The 14,402-nt window shown below is 50.1% G+C and overlaps 1 protein-coding gene across 10 annotated transcripts in view; it reads right to left on the bottom strand.

The window, feature by feature from the left end:
* The window catches only part of LOC725754 (zinc finger protein castor homolog 1), an 86,263-nt gene extending 72,211 nt beyond the window's left edge, over positions 1–14,052 (bottom strand). For 5 of the 10 annotated variants that reach the window (XM_026445227.1, XM_026445228.1, XM_026445229.1 and 2 more), the window contains exon 1: positions 10,040–11,246. The gene's annotated coding sequence lies outside the window, so the exon portion shown is untranslated. Of the gene's footprint in view, positions 1–10,039; positions 11,247–11,294; positions 11,848–13,933 lie in introns of those variants that run through there. The other 5 variants (XM_016916009.2, XM_016916005.2, XM_016916006.2 and 2 more) reach the window with 4 other exon arrangements.
* Positions 14,053–14,402: the final 350 nt, after the last annotated feature.

Below are 14,402 nucleotides of genomic sequence, written 5' to 3'. Positions count from 1 at the left end.
TCCGTTTCAACGAAACTGGAACCGGAGAACCGACTCGGCCTATTCTCCCAACCGATCGATAAACGCTCCGGAACCGGTGTCGCGCGCGCTTTTCTTTTCTCCGCTATCACACCGTTTGTCTCTCTCTCTCTCTCTCTTTCCCTGTTAAACACTTCTTTCTCGCGTATTTTCGCTTGTCTCTCGGCAAACGCGCCTCAAACGGATCGAGATCGAATCGTCGAAACGATCGAGACCCTCCCAAATTTTTAATTAATAACTCTTAAAGTCCAAGACTTTTATTATTGTTATTATTATTATTTCTCCACGAACGATTTTGATTTAGATTTATTCGAGAAATAATTTTCACTTATACGACTTCAATGATAGATCTTCGAATCAGTTTTAATCACCGAGAGAATTATCGAGTTTAACGCGTGATTTAATGAGAAACAATTATTTACGATCCGATCGACTCGTTAATTTTTCGAGTTGTTATTAATCGGTCTATTTTTCGAAAAAGGATTAAAAAAGAAAAAAAGAAGAAGAATATTTCTCGCATTTTCGCGTTATTCGTATGAAATGAATTAATGCGTAACTAATTTCGCCAAAGAATTCGAAATAAAAGAGAATTAAGGGAAGAGATTGTGTTGGGGTATTTTTTTAGAAAAAAAAGTCGTGGACGCGAACAGCGACAGAAACGCGTGTTTAAACTCGTGAAACCGGGTGAACCAAATATCGGGAGGCGGCCCCGCGGAGAGTTTCTACCGGTTCAATCCGATTAACGTCACATCTGGCCACAAGCGTTGTGTTGGTGGCTTTCATAAATATAAACCTCGTGCTGCATAATCATAAATCTAATGGCGTGTCTTGTCCGTTCCATAAATGACGCCGCTGGAATCCTCCGGGTGCAAAGACCCCCGCAATACGAATTCTCCCCGGCTCCGATCGAACGGCCACGAATTTGGATCCGCGAAATCGACTTTCTAATCCTCCTCCTTTCGTTCGAGACCTCCAACCTCCCACGCATACCTTGCGAAACGTCCTTTTCGTTCGTTAGAACGATACAACGCGGCTATTCGATGTCTTAACCGGCCAATTATTTCTCTTTCCTCATCATCTTCCGTGCAATCTAAATTTTTCTCTCCCTCTCCTTCGCATCTAGAAAACAACGTTTCCCAATCTTTCGAAGCGCCTGTGTACGCGTGTGTAGAGGCCTTCGTTTCAAGATAGACGAATAATAATAGCAATAATTTTGGGACTCGTAGAGCAGAGCGATATTAAGATGATTGTGAAAGAAATAAAATTTGAGAAGAATATCCCGATGAAATTCCAAATATTTAATATTTCGAAAGAGGAGGTAAAACGAAAGAGAAATTAAATCGAGACGAGCGAGACAACGTTATTTACTCCTTCCTTTTTCTTCGAGTTTTGAAAAAAAAAAAAAAGAAAAAAAGACGATCAAAGCGAAGAGGAAAGAGGAGTCGGCGAAGAAAATCCGCTTAGGAACAATGCAAGGACCTGGCGGGCTGCGGGTCCCCTGTTACGGAGGAAAGCCGAGCGGAGGAGCAATCAGCTGATCCACTTGGGACCAGTTCTCCGAGGAGTAGAGGCAACAACGGTGGAACCGATCGGTGTGTTGCGCGTAGGTAACGCGACGAAGCCATGCAAAATAACGCGTGTAGGTGAGGGCAGACGCGAGAGGAGACGTGGCGGCACAAAGGTAGAGAAAGAGAGAGAGAGAGAGAGAGAGAGGGAAAAAGAGAAGAAAGGAAAAGAAAAGCTGGAAACGAGGCTGCTGCCGCCGTTGGCGGGGACAGCTGGCGGTTGGAATGTGGGTTAGGCTCCCCATAGGTGGGCCGCTCTAATTATGAATTAATTCCTGAATAACGGTCGAACTCGCGCGACACGAGCGCTCGCTCGCTCGCTCGCTCGCTCGCCGATGAAAACCGGAGAACCGGTCGCGCCGTCATCGCCCCGATACCGTCTCTCTCTCCTCTTGCGCGCCGCTTCCTGCTTTCGTCGTCGCTTCCTGCATTTTTCTCGCCCGCGAGGAGAAAAAAAAAACCTTCTCCACCTTCTTTCGCGAAAGAAAATTCCTCCCTTTTCCGCTTTCCTTCTTCTTCCAATTTCGAGAATTCGGATTGATTAACTCGTAAACCACGAACGACAAGCCAGATTAACATCTGTTCCACGGCGAAACGAAAACGCTTCCCGAAACGGAGATCCCCCTTTATCTCGCCACCGACCTCCCCCTCCTCCTCCTCATTCTCCTGGCTGCCTGCCGCCGGCCTGTCCTCCGCTCCTCGCCAACGCCAGACAACGTTGGGGAACGTTAAACACGGAGGGGAGGGGGGGAGGAGAGGCAGCCTGTTATCGACTCTTATCAACTGACGCGCTTAATTGCGCGGTGTAAAACCCAGCGCGAGGAGAGGGCCACCGTGGCGAACCGCGCTTCCACGCTTCTTCCACGCTTCTTCCGATCCTTCCGCTGGAGGAAGGATCATTTCCGTCAACCGGCGCGCGTCGTGTTTTGGAAAGACGAGGATGGATGGAGGGAGGAGGAAAATCCATGGTAGTTGGAGAGAGAGGAGGGGCAGCCATGCCACGACCGGGGTGGTGTTGATGAATGATTTCTTTGACTCCGAGTACGCGGCATTCGCTTGTCCGTGGATCATCGTGACAAACGATCTCCACTGTTTGACGCGATACAGGCTGCTCCTCCTCCTCCTCCTCCTCGTAATTAGACATCGCCCGTGAAATCGGAAAGGGGGACGGGACGAGCCAAGTCACGACGCTACTTGTCGCTGACTCTGAATTTAGGAATGTTTGTAAACCGCCACGAGGTTACCGAACACCGAGGTTATTAATCGGTGCGCGCCACGTGATCGATGGAAATCATTAATTCAACGTGTAACGAGCCTCCCCCCTCCTCGGTCTAGATTTATCTCCAGAGGGATCTTAATTAAAGCGTAAGTAGTTATCCGCCGATCCCGTAATGCTGTTATTATTATTATTATTATTATTATTATTATTATTATCATTATCGATGCAAGTTCACGTTGAGACACGCGAAATCCCGGTTGTTGATGAAAAAAAACAAAACCAGAGATTCCAATCTTATCCGATGCACGAGATAGGAAGGCGAGATATGTAATTCTTAACCGATCGCGTTCAATTCGATTTCAAATAACGGTGTCGAAGCTGCCTCTTTACCCTACAAACGTTACGATTATTTCCTTCCGGTTAATATATCCTTCAGAACGGAAGGGAAGAATAGTAAGAAATTCGCGAAAGAAATTCGTGAAACGTCGTACATACGGCGAGTATTAAACATCGAACGAGTTTCCGTGCGAGAGATGAAAAGAGATGGAAGGAAATGGAGGATTTGATAATTATCGTCTCGCTTAATAACGAGAGAGAGAGAGAAAGGAGAAAGAAGAGAAGAGGAGGAGGAGGAGGCCCTCGACGTCGTAGATCTTGTTTTCGTTCCTTTCCATTTCGTTGGCTGAAAGGAAAGGATCCCGAAGGGATTGGTGGCCTCGAAGGACAGAAATATGCGCGCGCCACGCACGTCCGCGATGGAAAAGGAGAAGGAAAGGACGGGGAGAGGGCAAACGGACGGGTGGAGGGAGGCAGAAGAGCAAAGTCACCGATTTAAATTGAAGTCGGGGAACACCCGCGAGGGAGAAACATTCGCTGGCCTATCGGGTTTAATAACACCCGGCACCGGCTCTATCTGAAATTACGAACGGTGCTGGTGCTGGTGGTGGTGGTGGTGGTGGTTGGTCGCGCACTCGATCTCGGCCTCCTCCTCGCCCCCTTTCTCCATCTTCTTCCTCCTCGCCCTTTCCGATGAAAAAATAATCCTGATCGTTTGTCCCATCCATTTTTCCTTCTCTAAAATTTTTCGCTCGAAAATTTGCATTCGAGGAAGCAACAACGTTCGCTCTCTCTCCATATTTATAAGCCTCGTATTATTGAATTCTCGCTTCGACGATAATTGAAAAGCTGGTGAATTAGCTATTAATTCCTACGGCCTAATTTATGCGAAACGAGCCATAACTATTCATAGAGACCGCGGCTGATATTACAGTCCGGCCAGAAAACTACAATCCGTATTCTCCGGTTTCGAGTCGTTATTCTTTTTCTTTCTCTTTTCACTTCTCTTTTTCGCTCCCCCTCCCCCCCTTCCAATATTATCCACGCGTGCATTTCGCTCGCGCCAATTTACATATATACCCGATGCAACAATCATCGAGCGCAACGTCGAAATAAACGAAACACGGATCGAGAAAGGGAAACCGAACTTTCGGTTCGTTGAATTAATTCGATCGAAACTGCATCGAGAAATCTTGGAACAACTTTTATTTCTCCGATAATTCGACTCCCCCTAAAGAACAGAAAAAGAGGAGGAAGACGAAGAAGAAGAAGAAGAAAAAGACGCGAAAAAGTTTTCGCTGAAACGTACGATATTTTACGTATCAACGTACGATATTTTTCTTCTAATCGTTACGAAACGCAGAAACGGGAATATTCATGGATGAGAAGCGAAGATTTGCATAGGAGAAACGTAGGTCGTAAATCCTCCTCCTCCTCCTCCTCCTCCTGACACGGTTCGCTCTTACGGATGGATCCGTAATCCGTAAGTCGCCTAATAGAGTACACCGTGGAAAACAAGCGGAATACGAAACGAAATCGATCGAGAGAGGAGAGAGTCCGAGGCAACGCGAGATCCCCCGTGTTCGGGATCGCTGCGAGGAGCACGAAGAAGAATAGACGCGACGCCGGCACATGTGGCCGTCATTAGTCATTCGAAATTCTTCTGTCTTCGCTTTTTAATTCGTGCATCGAGATCGCCGCTGTTTCACGGCCGCGTCCCGAGCGCTGCCCGAGGGGAAGAGGAGGGAATACGGCTAGCAGAGCGCAGCGCAACGACAAAGACAACGCCAGGGATGGAGGAAGAGAAGAAGAAGAAGAAGAAGAAGGAGAAGTAGAAGTAGAAGTAGTAGAAGAAGAAGAAGAAGAAGGAGAAGAAGAAGGAGGAGGAGGAGGAGAAGAAATGGAAGAATGGTTGTAAAGGGAGGTGAAGAAGTGCACATTGGAACTGGTGGAAGGTTGGAGGGAGGGGGAATGAGAGAAAATCACGCGTGGTTCGTCATAAGAGGAATTCCTTTAGCGATACTGGGCCCTCCATCTCCTCTCCTTCTTCCACTTCTTCCCTTGTCCCGACCGTTCCGTCCCTCCCGTCCCTTCTGGCCCAGAGACCCCGTGCTTTTTTACTGGTTTATGGGATTTTTTTCACGCGGACCGCCGAGTCGTACATCAGAGAAGGCTGACTGAGGTCTTTCTCTCCTTTGCCTCTCCAACCTTCTCTCTTCCACCTCGCGTACGCGCCTTCGCTCCGTCTCCTTTCTTTCACTTCCCCTCCCCTTTCCCCTCCCGCCTCCTTTTCTCTTTCTCTCGCGTTGATCGCGGTTGAAGGGTCGTGTGCGTGTTGGCCGTGAGGGAGAGAAGGAAAGAGGAGACGAACAATAAAAAAGAGCAAATGCCAGCCGCCATAAAAACAACTGAAAGTATTAAAAACTTTAGGCCTTTTACTGCCGAGCTGCCTTCCCCGGGAAGGTACAGTCCGACGTATATATATATATGTATATATATATATGTAATATATATATATATATATATATATATATATATATGTGTGTGTATATATAATATATATATAATATATATAATATATAATATATACGAACGACCCGCCTCGAGACTACTTCTGATGGCCCGTGATCTTCCCTTCGTTTCATCGATGAACACGCGATAATTGAATAATAGTCCGACAACTTTCGACCAAAGTCTTTTTTCTCTCTTTCTCCCACAACCAACGTCCTCGCGTTTACTTACTCGATTCCTCTTTACGATCGATTTCGCGATTCATCTCTTTTCTCTCGTTACGACGCAGTTTAAGTAATTCGAGTTCGATCAATAACAGAGAGAGTTTTGATGAGTTTTATAGATCATCGAGAGAGAGAGAGACGATACATTTCTTCGCTTCTTATTCCCTCCCTCCTTTTTTTTTACAGATGGATGCGCAAACAAGTATTTCGTTTTTTCGAATTCCTGAAACCGAGCACGCCTCGGGGATCGAGGCGATTCAGAACGCGTTAGACCAAGAAGAATTCATTTCCACGCGAAACCCGATCCATAGGCGATTGCCTTTTGCCCTCCTCCTCCTCCTCCTCCTCCCCTCTCCCTCCCTCGCAACCGGGAAGACACAGTCCAACAATCGTTGGCCCGGCGAAACCGTGAAACAGAGGGAAAAAGGGGAACCACCGCTTGGGTGGCGGATAGTGAGGCCAGCATGCGGGAGAAGGGAGAGATGGAGAAGAAAAAAATGGAAGAGCGAGAAGGAACGGGGGGGGAGAGGAGAGGAGAGGAGAGGAGGAGGAGAAGGTTGGAGGAATGCGCCTCGTAAAATTATCGTACTTTAATAAAACGTGTCGTGCAAAACGCGAGGATAACGAGAAAATATAGGGTTCGAAAGACTGGTGAAATTTATAGAGCGATCGCCGGATCCCCGTGCAACGGGAGAGAAGGAAGAGGAAGAGAAAGAGGGAGAGAGGGAGAGGGAGGGAGAGAGAGAGAAAGTCGGTTTTTGGGATGGTCAAGCCGGGTTTAGTTCAGGAGGCACAATAAGATGCCGAATAAATCAACGGAATACCCCGAGTATCGAGCTTGCAAGTCGATGGTTTACGATCGAACGTGATCGTCGAACCTTGAATTCAGAATCGAACGAGAAAAAAAAGGGTGAAAGGAAGTTTTACAATTTCCCATTTCCTTGCGAGAAACGTGTGCGACGAACGGCCCTCGGTATAAGACGCACGCTCCTCCTCCTCCTCCTCATCCTCCTCCTCTTTATTCCGATCGTCGATAATAAATAAATATTTCCATCCGTCCAGAGAGTATTCGTGGAATGTTTGCGAATTGGGTCATCTTTCGCGCGCGAGAGTGGAAACGAAACGTGGAGGATCGTGAACGTGAAAATCGATTTATTCGTTCCGTTCCAACTATTAATATACGCGCGCTAAACGGAAATTACGCTCGACTTTAATTATTCGAAACTAACGACTAAGGGACGATTATGACGACGACTACGAGTCCATCAACATCTCGTTTCCTTCCAATTTTTCTTTTCTTCGCGATTATCCGCGCAACGATAATCCCGAATAAAACGAAAAACAAGAAAGAAAAGAGAGAAAGAAAAAGGAAACGCGCTCGATGGAAATTTTCTTTCCTTTTTCCCCCTTTTTTTGCCGGCTAATTCAAACGCTAAGCGGCGCTGCTAATTTGCGCTGGCAGATTACGCGGAACGAGGCGTGATAAATAACGAACGGTGTGAAAAAAGGGGAGAGAGAGTGAGAGAGAAAGAAGGTAAAGAAGGTAAAGAGACGGTAGCGCGACAGTGCACGATCCGCGACGTTCACGATTCTCTCTAATCTGTGCGCAAACCATCCCCCGAACCCCTTCCCTCGAGGAGAGTCTTTGGGTTTGCCCCTGGAGGGCACCTCGGCTACGTTGTACCGCACTGAGAGGGCCGCGGCAGCAGTAAATCTCGCGGACAAACAATCATAATTTTCGAAGAGCTAACAAAAAGCAAGAGACTCTTTAAAGGGAGCCGATGCCAGCCAACATGAAATGCGGCCGCCTCCGCGCCTCCAATTGTTTCGAGGTTTTCTTCCCCCCCCCTCCCCCTCCCTCTCATTCGGCCGCCGCCACCGCAGCCTCCGCGCCCTCTTTTTCTCTCCTCGTCCCTCTTTCCTCCTTTCCACCGCGATTCCACCTTCCTCCCAACCGCGTGTATCAACAAGTGTGCGCTCTCCTTCTCCTCCTCCCGTTTTCCCCTTGATTTCTTCATTTCGTCCTTCTTTATCGAGCGAAGACAGAGAGAGAGAGAGGATTTCTTGCCTCCGTCCTTTTTACAACGGATAGTCCCTCCCCCTTGTTCATCGTGGTTTCCACCGTCCTGTTTTTTTTCTACGCGACGCTGTTTGCTTTAGAGCGTGTCCGCGTAGATCGATCTTCGAGAAAGCATTAGCGTGGCGGATGGCTATATCGTTCGGGGTTTTGCGAGTTTTAACGGATATAATAATAGTGAGAAGAGAGGGAAGAGGAGGAACAAGAAGAAGAAGAAGAAGAAGAAGAAGATGAAAAGCGGGGAGCGTTGGAAACCTAATTTGGAACACGAAGGGACGGTGGATGAATGGAGGAGGGAGGGGGGAGACGTTTGCTCGAGGAATTCGCGGGATCCCGTGCGCGGATTCGTATATTTCGAACTCGCGTATATATCTCGCGGGGAGGCAAGGGGGAGGGAGGATGGCGAGAACGATGACGATTCAAACTCGAAGGTTATAAAGATAAACCTTCTTCTCCCCGTCCTCTTTGTGCCGTCCCTGCCGTCTTTGTCGTCGCTCGTTGTCGTTGAAACGTTGAAACGAGAAGAAACGATACGCGTCTAGTATTTCGAGCAAACATTTCAACACGAATCTACACCTGGTTTCGTCTACCGAATCGATCGGGGCTACTCGAGAACAGAAACTAACGATAAAAACGGTGAGCTGGTTATAAACGACGACGCGATCCGACCTGATAAGTAAGGGAAAATTTCGAAACGAACGCTCGGCTTCGACACGAAAACACCACCTGTTCCTTGCCACAGACTTTCTTCGTCCTTGTCTCTCGTCGTCCGTTGGAAACGAACAAATTACAAGCCTCGTTCTCATCGCGTCACGAGGCCCCGCGTAGGTCTTCGAATAGGGAAAAAAGAAGAGGAGGAGGAGGAGGAGGAGGAGGAGGAGGAGGAGGAGGAAGAGAGAAGAGGAGAGGGAGAGCAAGGAGGAAAGAATAGCGGGGGAAGGGGGGAGGGGTTAATTCTGTCGAGGTGTGACTCGGCGGCTTTATCGAGAACGCGCGAAGAAAAGGAAGTTTGAGCGAAGACGACGAGGGGACGGGAGGAGAGGGAGGGGGAGAGGGCTTATCGCGAGGCCCGCGATTCCGGGCTATTACAGGCTCTCGAGAGTTCTCGGGCCGGGCTGATCGTCAGGCTCGGGCGACGATCATAAAAATTCACCCCTGTGAATAAAAACCCGGGGTTTCGTCGCGCGCGTGCAACCGTGGGGGGATATATCCCCCCCCGATATCGCGTTTCTTTCCTTTCTCTTCCCTCCCCCCACCCCCGCTTCCTTAAATCCCGCCAAGATAGCATCGTCGCGTGAAATCAGCCAGCGTTCCTCTCGGTTATTTCCACCCGGCCAGACCGTGAGCAACGCTAATTTTCCGCTCTAACCGAACGCGATATATCCCTCCTCTCCCTCTCCCCCCGGCTGCCAATTACGTCCATCCATCCATCCATCCCTCCCATGGATGGAATTCACGCCATTCGACAGCTACACACGCCGCTACTTTTTCACGATGTGTGTAATTATTCCGGCAGGCAGTTTTCGCTTTCGGACGCGGAAGGAAGGGAGAGGATGATAAAATTCTCTCTCTCTCTGCTTCGTTGCATTGAAGGGAAAAGAGAGAGAGAGAGAGAGAGAATTTTTCCTCCCCCTCGTTTCGAAAGAACAATGGAAACAACACGTCGATGCTAAATCGGGCTCTCTGGGGTTGGCGAACACACCGGGCGAACACGGCGCGGAATCCAAAGGCTAAAGTGGCTGCCAACTACTTTACAGCCTCCCCTGCAATAACCCATCACTTCCCTGACATAATTCGAATACTTTGTTGCAGGACCGAGCGCGTTCACAACCAACACTTCGTTCACTCGCTCGTATAAATTATAAATAAACTTTGCGCCCGTGATTTTAACGGCCTCCCTTCCCTCCCTCCCTCCCTCTTTCCCTCCCCCTCGAAATCTCATCCTTGTCGTCTATTTCGACACTTCGAATCTTCCTCCGACACCGTTTCCACCAACTTCGTCGACTCGCGCGAATCGCGCGAAGGAACAAAGAGAGAAGAGTTAAAAGAAGCGTGCATACTCTACTGCGTGCATCTCTCTGGTATTTACCTCGACTTCTCACTCTTATTTCCCACTTTCAACGAGTTCCCTCCGCTTCTTGTCTCTCCTCCGGCCAACATAGCACAGGTCCTCCACTCTTCGGGCGGGGGGCAAGGGGGGGCCGAACAACTACCCCGAGGGGAGGAGGGAGAGGGTTCCGATCTCGTGCCCGCGAAAAGAAACCAGTCCACTGGTAAAAACTTGCGATCCGACGTCGGGATTCTCCTCCTTCTCCTCCGGGAAAGATCGGCCGCCTCCTCCTCCTCCTTCTTACGAAGCGGGCATGGAAACTCCACCGGGTTGTCGCGCGTCGTCGCCGTCCCCGTGTCTCATCGCTCGCCGCGGTTATACGGTTGTACAGTTTTTCGTTTCAACGGGCGGTCAGGTTTTCAAAGTTTCGCAGCATCCACCAGCATTCCCTTCACTCGCGGATCGATCGGTTCATCACCGCGAGAATCGGCGAGGGTCGACGAGAAATGGATGGAAAACGGGACGATCCACCAACAAACAACAACCTTCTCTCGACAATCCAACAACAAACGATCTCTCTCCTTCGAGCACACTGGTCACGAAAAAAAACTTGTCACACGATCGTGTACATGTACATGTATATTTATACATATATATTTACATGTGCATTGCATACATATATGTGTATATATATATACATATACATATACGTATATCATGTACGCACTACCGTCCACGTATCGGAGTAAATAAAAGAAAAAATCACTGGTCCCTCTCTCTTTCTCTCTTTCTCCGAACTGTCGCACTGTCATCCAACGAGCGCATCCGCGGCTGAGAGTATCACTCGATTCGATCGGAGAACGAACGACGATCGACACGAACGACGACACGACTCGATTCGATTCGACTCGACCCTCGGGACGACGCCGTGGGACCGGAAGTAACCGGTACCAACACGAATTCACGGAGAGAAGAAGTCGAGAATTCGCGGCGCGCGATGATGCCACTGTCCTCTGTTCTGGCTGGCCCGGCTCTCTCCACTTCCCACAGGGGGTGGGGAGAGGGTTTGTTTCCCAAGTGCTGGTAGTGGCAATGGTCCGTGGAAGGTGGGGTGTGTGTATCCGTGTCTGTGTGTACGTGTGTGTGCGTGCGCGCGTGCGCGTCCACCGGACGAAGAGAACGGACAGGGAGCGGACAGACGGATAAGACGCAAAAAAAAAAAAGAAAAAAAAAAAGAAAAAAAAAAGGAGAGAGAAAAAAAAAGAGCAGAAAACGTTCAAGGGGAGAGTTTTACCTCGATACCAGCCCGTTTCACCATCGAAACGTCCCGAAAAACTTGCTCCACCTTATCAACGATCCTTCCGGGGGGATGATCGCGACGCATCCACGGGGTTCTCCACCCGTGAAACTCGGTACCCGGTGTGCCTTCCACTCTCTGCACCGCGGAACACTCCGCTCCGCGGTTGGCTGGTGGGTGGGGGAGGCTTAGGTCGGCCAAGAAGTGGGGGTGTTCCGTGGCTTCCGTCCACGGAGGGGGCGGTCTGGTTCCCGTGCGTTTAACTGTCCACCGGGCAGCGGGCTGATAGGCCAACCAAGATCCCGCGGCACTCGACCCGGGGGAGAAGAAAAGAAAGCTCTCGTTCCAACCCCCGTCCGTTTCCACCGCACGCCGATATCCACCACGATTGACCGGCGATCGGCCGTGATCGCGCGGGGAGAGAAACTGACGCGAGAAGGTGACGGACGCGAGCCGTTTTCCAAGCCCTGAGAGAGAGAGTCTTTCACCGAGCCCGGAACGTAAAACAGGCGAGTGCGCGTGGCTCGGCTGGCGCGAGATGACTGAACCCCTCCGGAGGGTGAGAGAGAGACAGGGAGGAGGGGAGCGGTGCCACTTCTCTGCCCCTTCTCTCGCCGCTCAGCAACGAAGCCGCGGTTCGTCGCTCCCCACCAAGCTGTTCTGGAAACGATGCCCCACCCCGTCGCGCGGAACGACGCGTCGCGTTCTCCCCGCCTCCGCCGTCGTTCCACCGCTCGCCTCTCGCACCTCTCCCCTACCAGACTCTCGGCCGACTCTCTCCCCACGCGCTTTTCCCTCTTCGCGTCTTCGCCTCGTCTCGCTCCGACCCGAACCGTTCCGATCCGTGAGCCTCGTCTTCTGCCGCGCTGACTGAACCGGAGCTAAACGCGACGAGAGGAACAAAGAGGGAGAGAGAGAGAGAGAGATAGAGAGAAGCGCGGATACGCGCACTCTCCGTTCGCGTACATCCGAGGAAGAGAAGAGAGAAGCGGGCGTGCGTGTGTGCGCCGCCGTCGCAGCCGCCGCCGCCGCCGCGCACACACACACGCAGATCGCTCCTCCGAAGTTGTTCTGCTCTTCGTCTACCGTTGGTGGCACTCGTCCACCGGCTGGCGAGCGGCGTGCTGCGCCCCCGGGCTGCTTTCGATGCGTCGTCCACGTGCTTCTTCTTATCGCGGACTCACCCTCCAGTCCCGACGACTGGAGGGGGTTTTGTGGGTGGGTCCACGGGTCTCGGCTCGATACTCCGAGAGAATCCGCGCTTCGCCTCTTCGCGCAATTCGCCCACCGGTTTCAATTTCAATTTCAATTCGCCGATTCGATTTTTTTCCCAAGGAACGGATCGAACCAATTCTTAACCGATTCTTAACGTCGAAAGAAGAGAGAAGATTAATAAGAGAGCCAAGTAAAGAGAGAGAGAGTTGGTATTTTCTTTTCGAAATTATAGAGTAACGACGAGTGAGTTGGAGAGATTATGACCCCCAGTCGGCGTAGCTTCGACTGGCATCCCCTGCGCAGAATCGACAGGGTGCGGTGTCGGCCAATGACGTCACGCGGGCAACCTCTCCAACAACCCCCTCCCCTTAGATCCTCCCACATTCTATTGCTCGGGACGCGGCGCTCGTGTCATCGTCGCCGCTTATCGGCGATTCGTTTCGCAGGGGTGACGCGATTACCCCGCTCTCTCTCTCTCTTCTAGCTAGTCGCTAATTGAGGCGGAGAGCACTTGCAAAAAACGCGGTCTCCTCTCTCTCTCTCGAGAAGAGAAGAGAAATTAGGAACAGGCTCCTTATCGATCGACACCCTAATCCCTCTCCCCATTATCCGCTCCTACTCCCTTTCCGAATTCCCATCGAACGAATCAACCCTCCCTCTCGTATCAACGTTGCGTTCCATCGTTATTTCTACGCGATTATCACTTAATACTCGTAGTTTCGCGTAGTAATTGTTGCATCGTTATTAACCATTATTGGAGGGACATAATTGGAAACGGAATAAAATTCTTGGCGGGCAAGAGTAGTCCCCGGAGGCGAAAGAGTGAAATTACAAAGGACGGAGAGAGACGTGGAGAGGGCAGAGCGAATCGTTAGTTTGTTATTTCGTGCAAGAGGCATTCTCTCCTCCGGTTTTCCATAGTTACAGCGGTGGAAACAAAGGAGCGGCAGGGCGCAGGCCCGCTCCCTTCCTCAAAGAGAAGCTTCGAGAGCAGGGGTAGGCCGCTCTTGTCCAATAATGTCGAGAGTTGTCGCCACTCTCCGGCCGGCCGTGCTAGTAACCTCCCCCTTTTTTCGCCCCGTATGGACGACGGAGACTCTCGATTCTCTTACGGGGCTCCGATCGTAAACATAATGGAGTAACAATGTGCCGAATTAACTGTGGCGCTGCGCTGTGAAACAAAGCGCGGGCGATTAAAAGCGATCTCTGCGTTACGGTTCCCAGGGGCCGTTAACCGGGCCGTAGCTTTTCTTTCGTAACGTGGAACAGGCCGGCCGACCATTCACGGCCCGTCCCTTCCCAACTTTTAGATTGACATTTCCGAGCCTATTTACATCGTGCGGGTAGTTTATGGCGCGGATTGAGGATGATTAAGGCTGAAAGGAGTCATGAACGAAAATGGGACTGATTCATGTACTCACGCGGCCATGCCAACGTTCCTCCTTTTTCGATTCATCGGCGATTCGACATCCTCGTTTGCCACGATTAATCCTCCGAGACGGGGACGTCTTCGGCGCGGGATACGTCTCCCCGACACCAGCCTCGCATTCGTCCCCTCCTCTCTCACCCCTGATCGCGACCACTCTGCAACAAAATGAACGAGATTTTACGATTGGTAAAAATAAAGGTATTTTTTTATTATCGGTTAATTGTTGTGCTTGAAATTCGTCAACCATGGATACTTTCCACTTTCGATCGATGGGATGAAAATATATGTAATGAGAAATCAATCGAAAACGTTGCGATCCAGTGACGTGATTTGTCATTGTTTGTAATATCGTTTGTAAAAGTATCTTAAGTAGAAACAAATGAGAGATACGCGTTTATCTTGAGGGAAATCGAAACATGATATGTTTATATATATATATGCGACGAAGATATACGAGTCTG

This window comes from Apis mellifera, linkage group LG14 (assembly GCF_003254395.2).
Source record: "Apis mellifera strain DH4 linkage group LG14, Amel_HAv3.1, whole genome shotgun sequence".
NCBI classification, from domain to species: Eukaryota; Metazoa; Arthropoda; class Insecta; order Hymenoptera; family Apidae; genus Apis; species Apis mellifera.
Note: the sequence above shows the minus strand (reverse complement) of the source record. Positions and strands in the feature narration are given on the sequence as shown.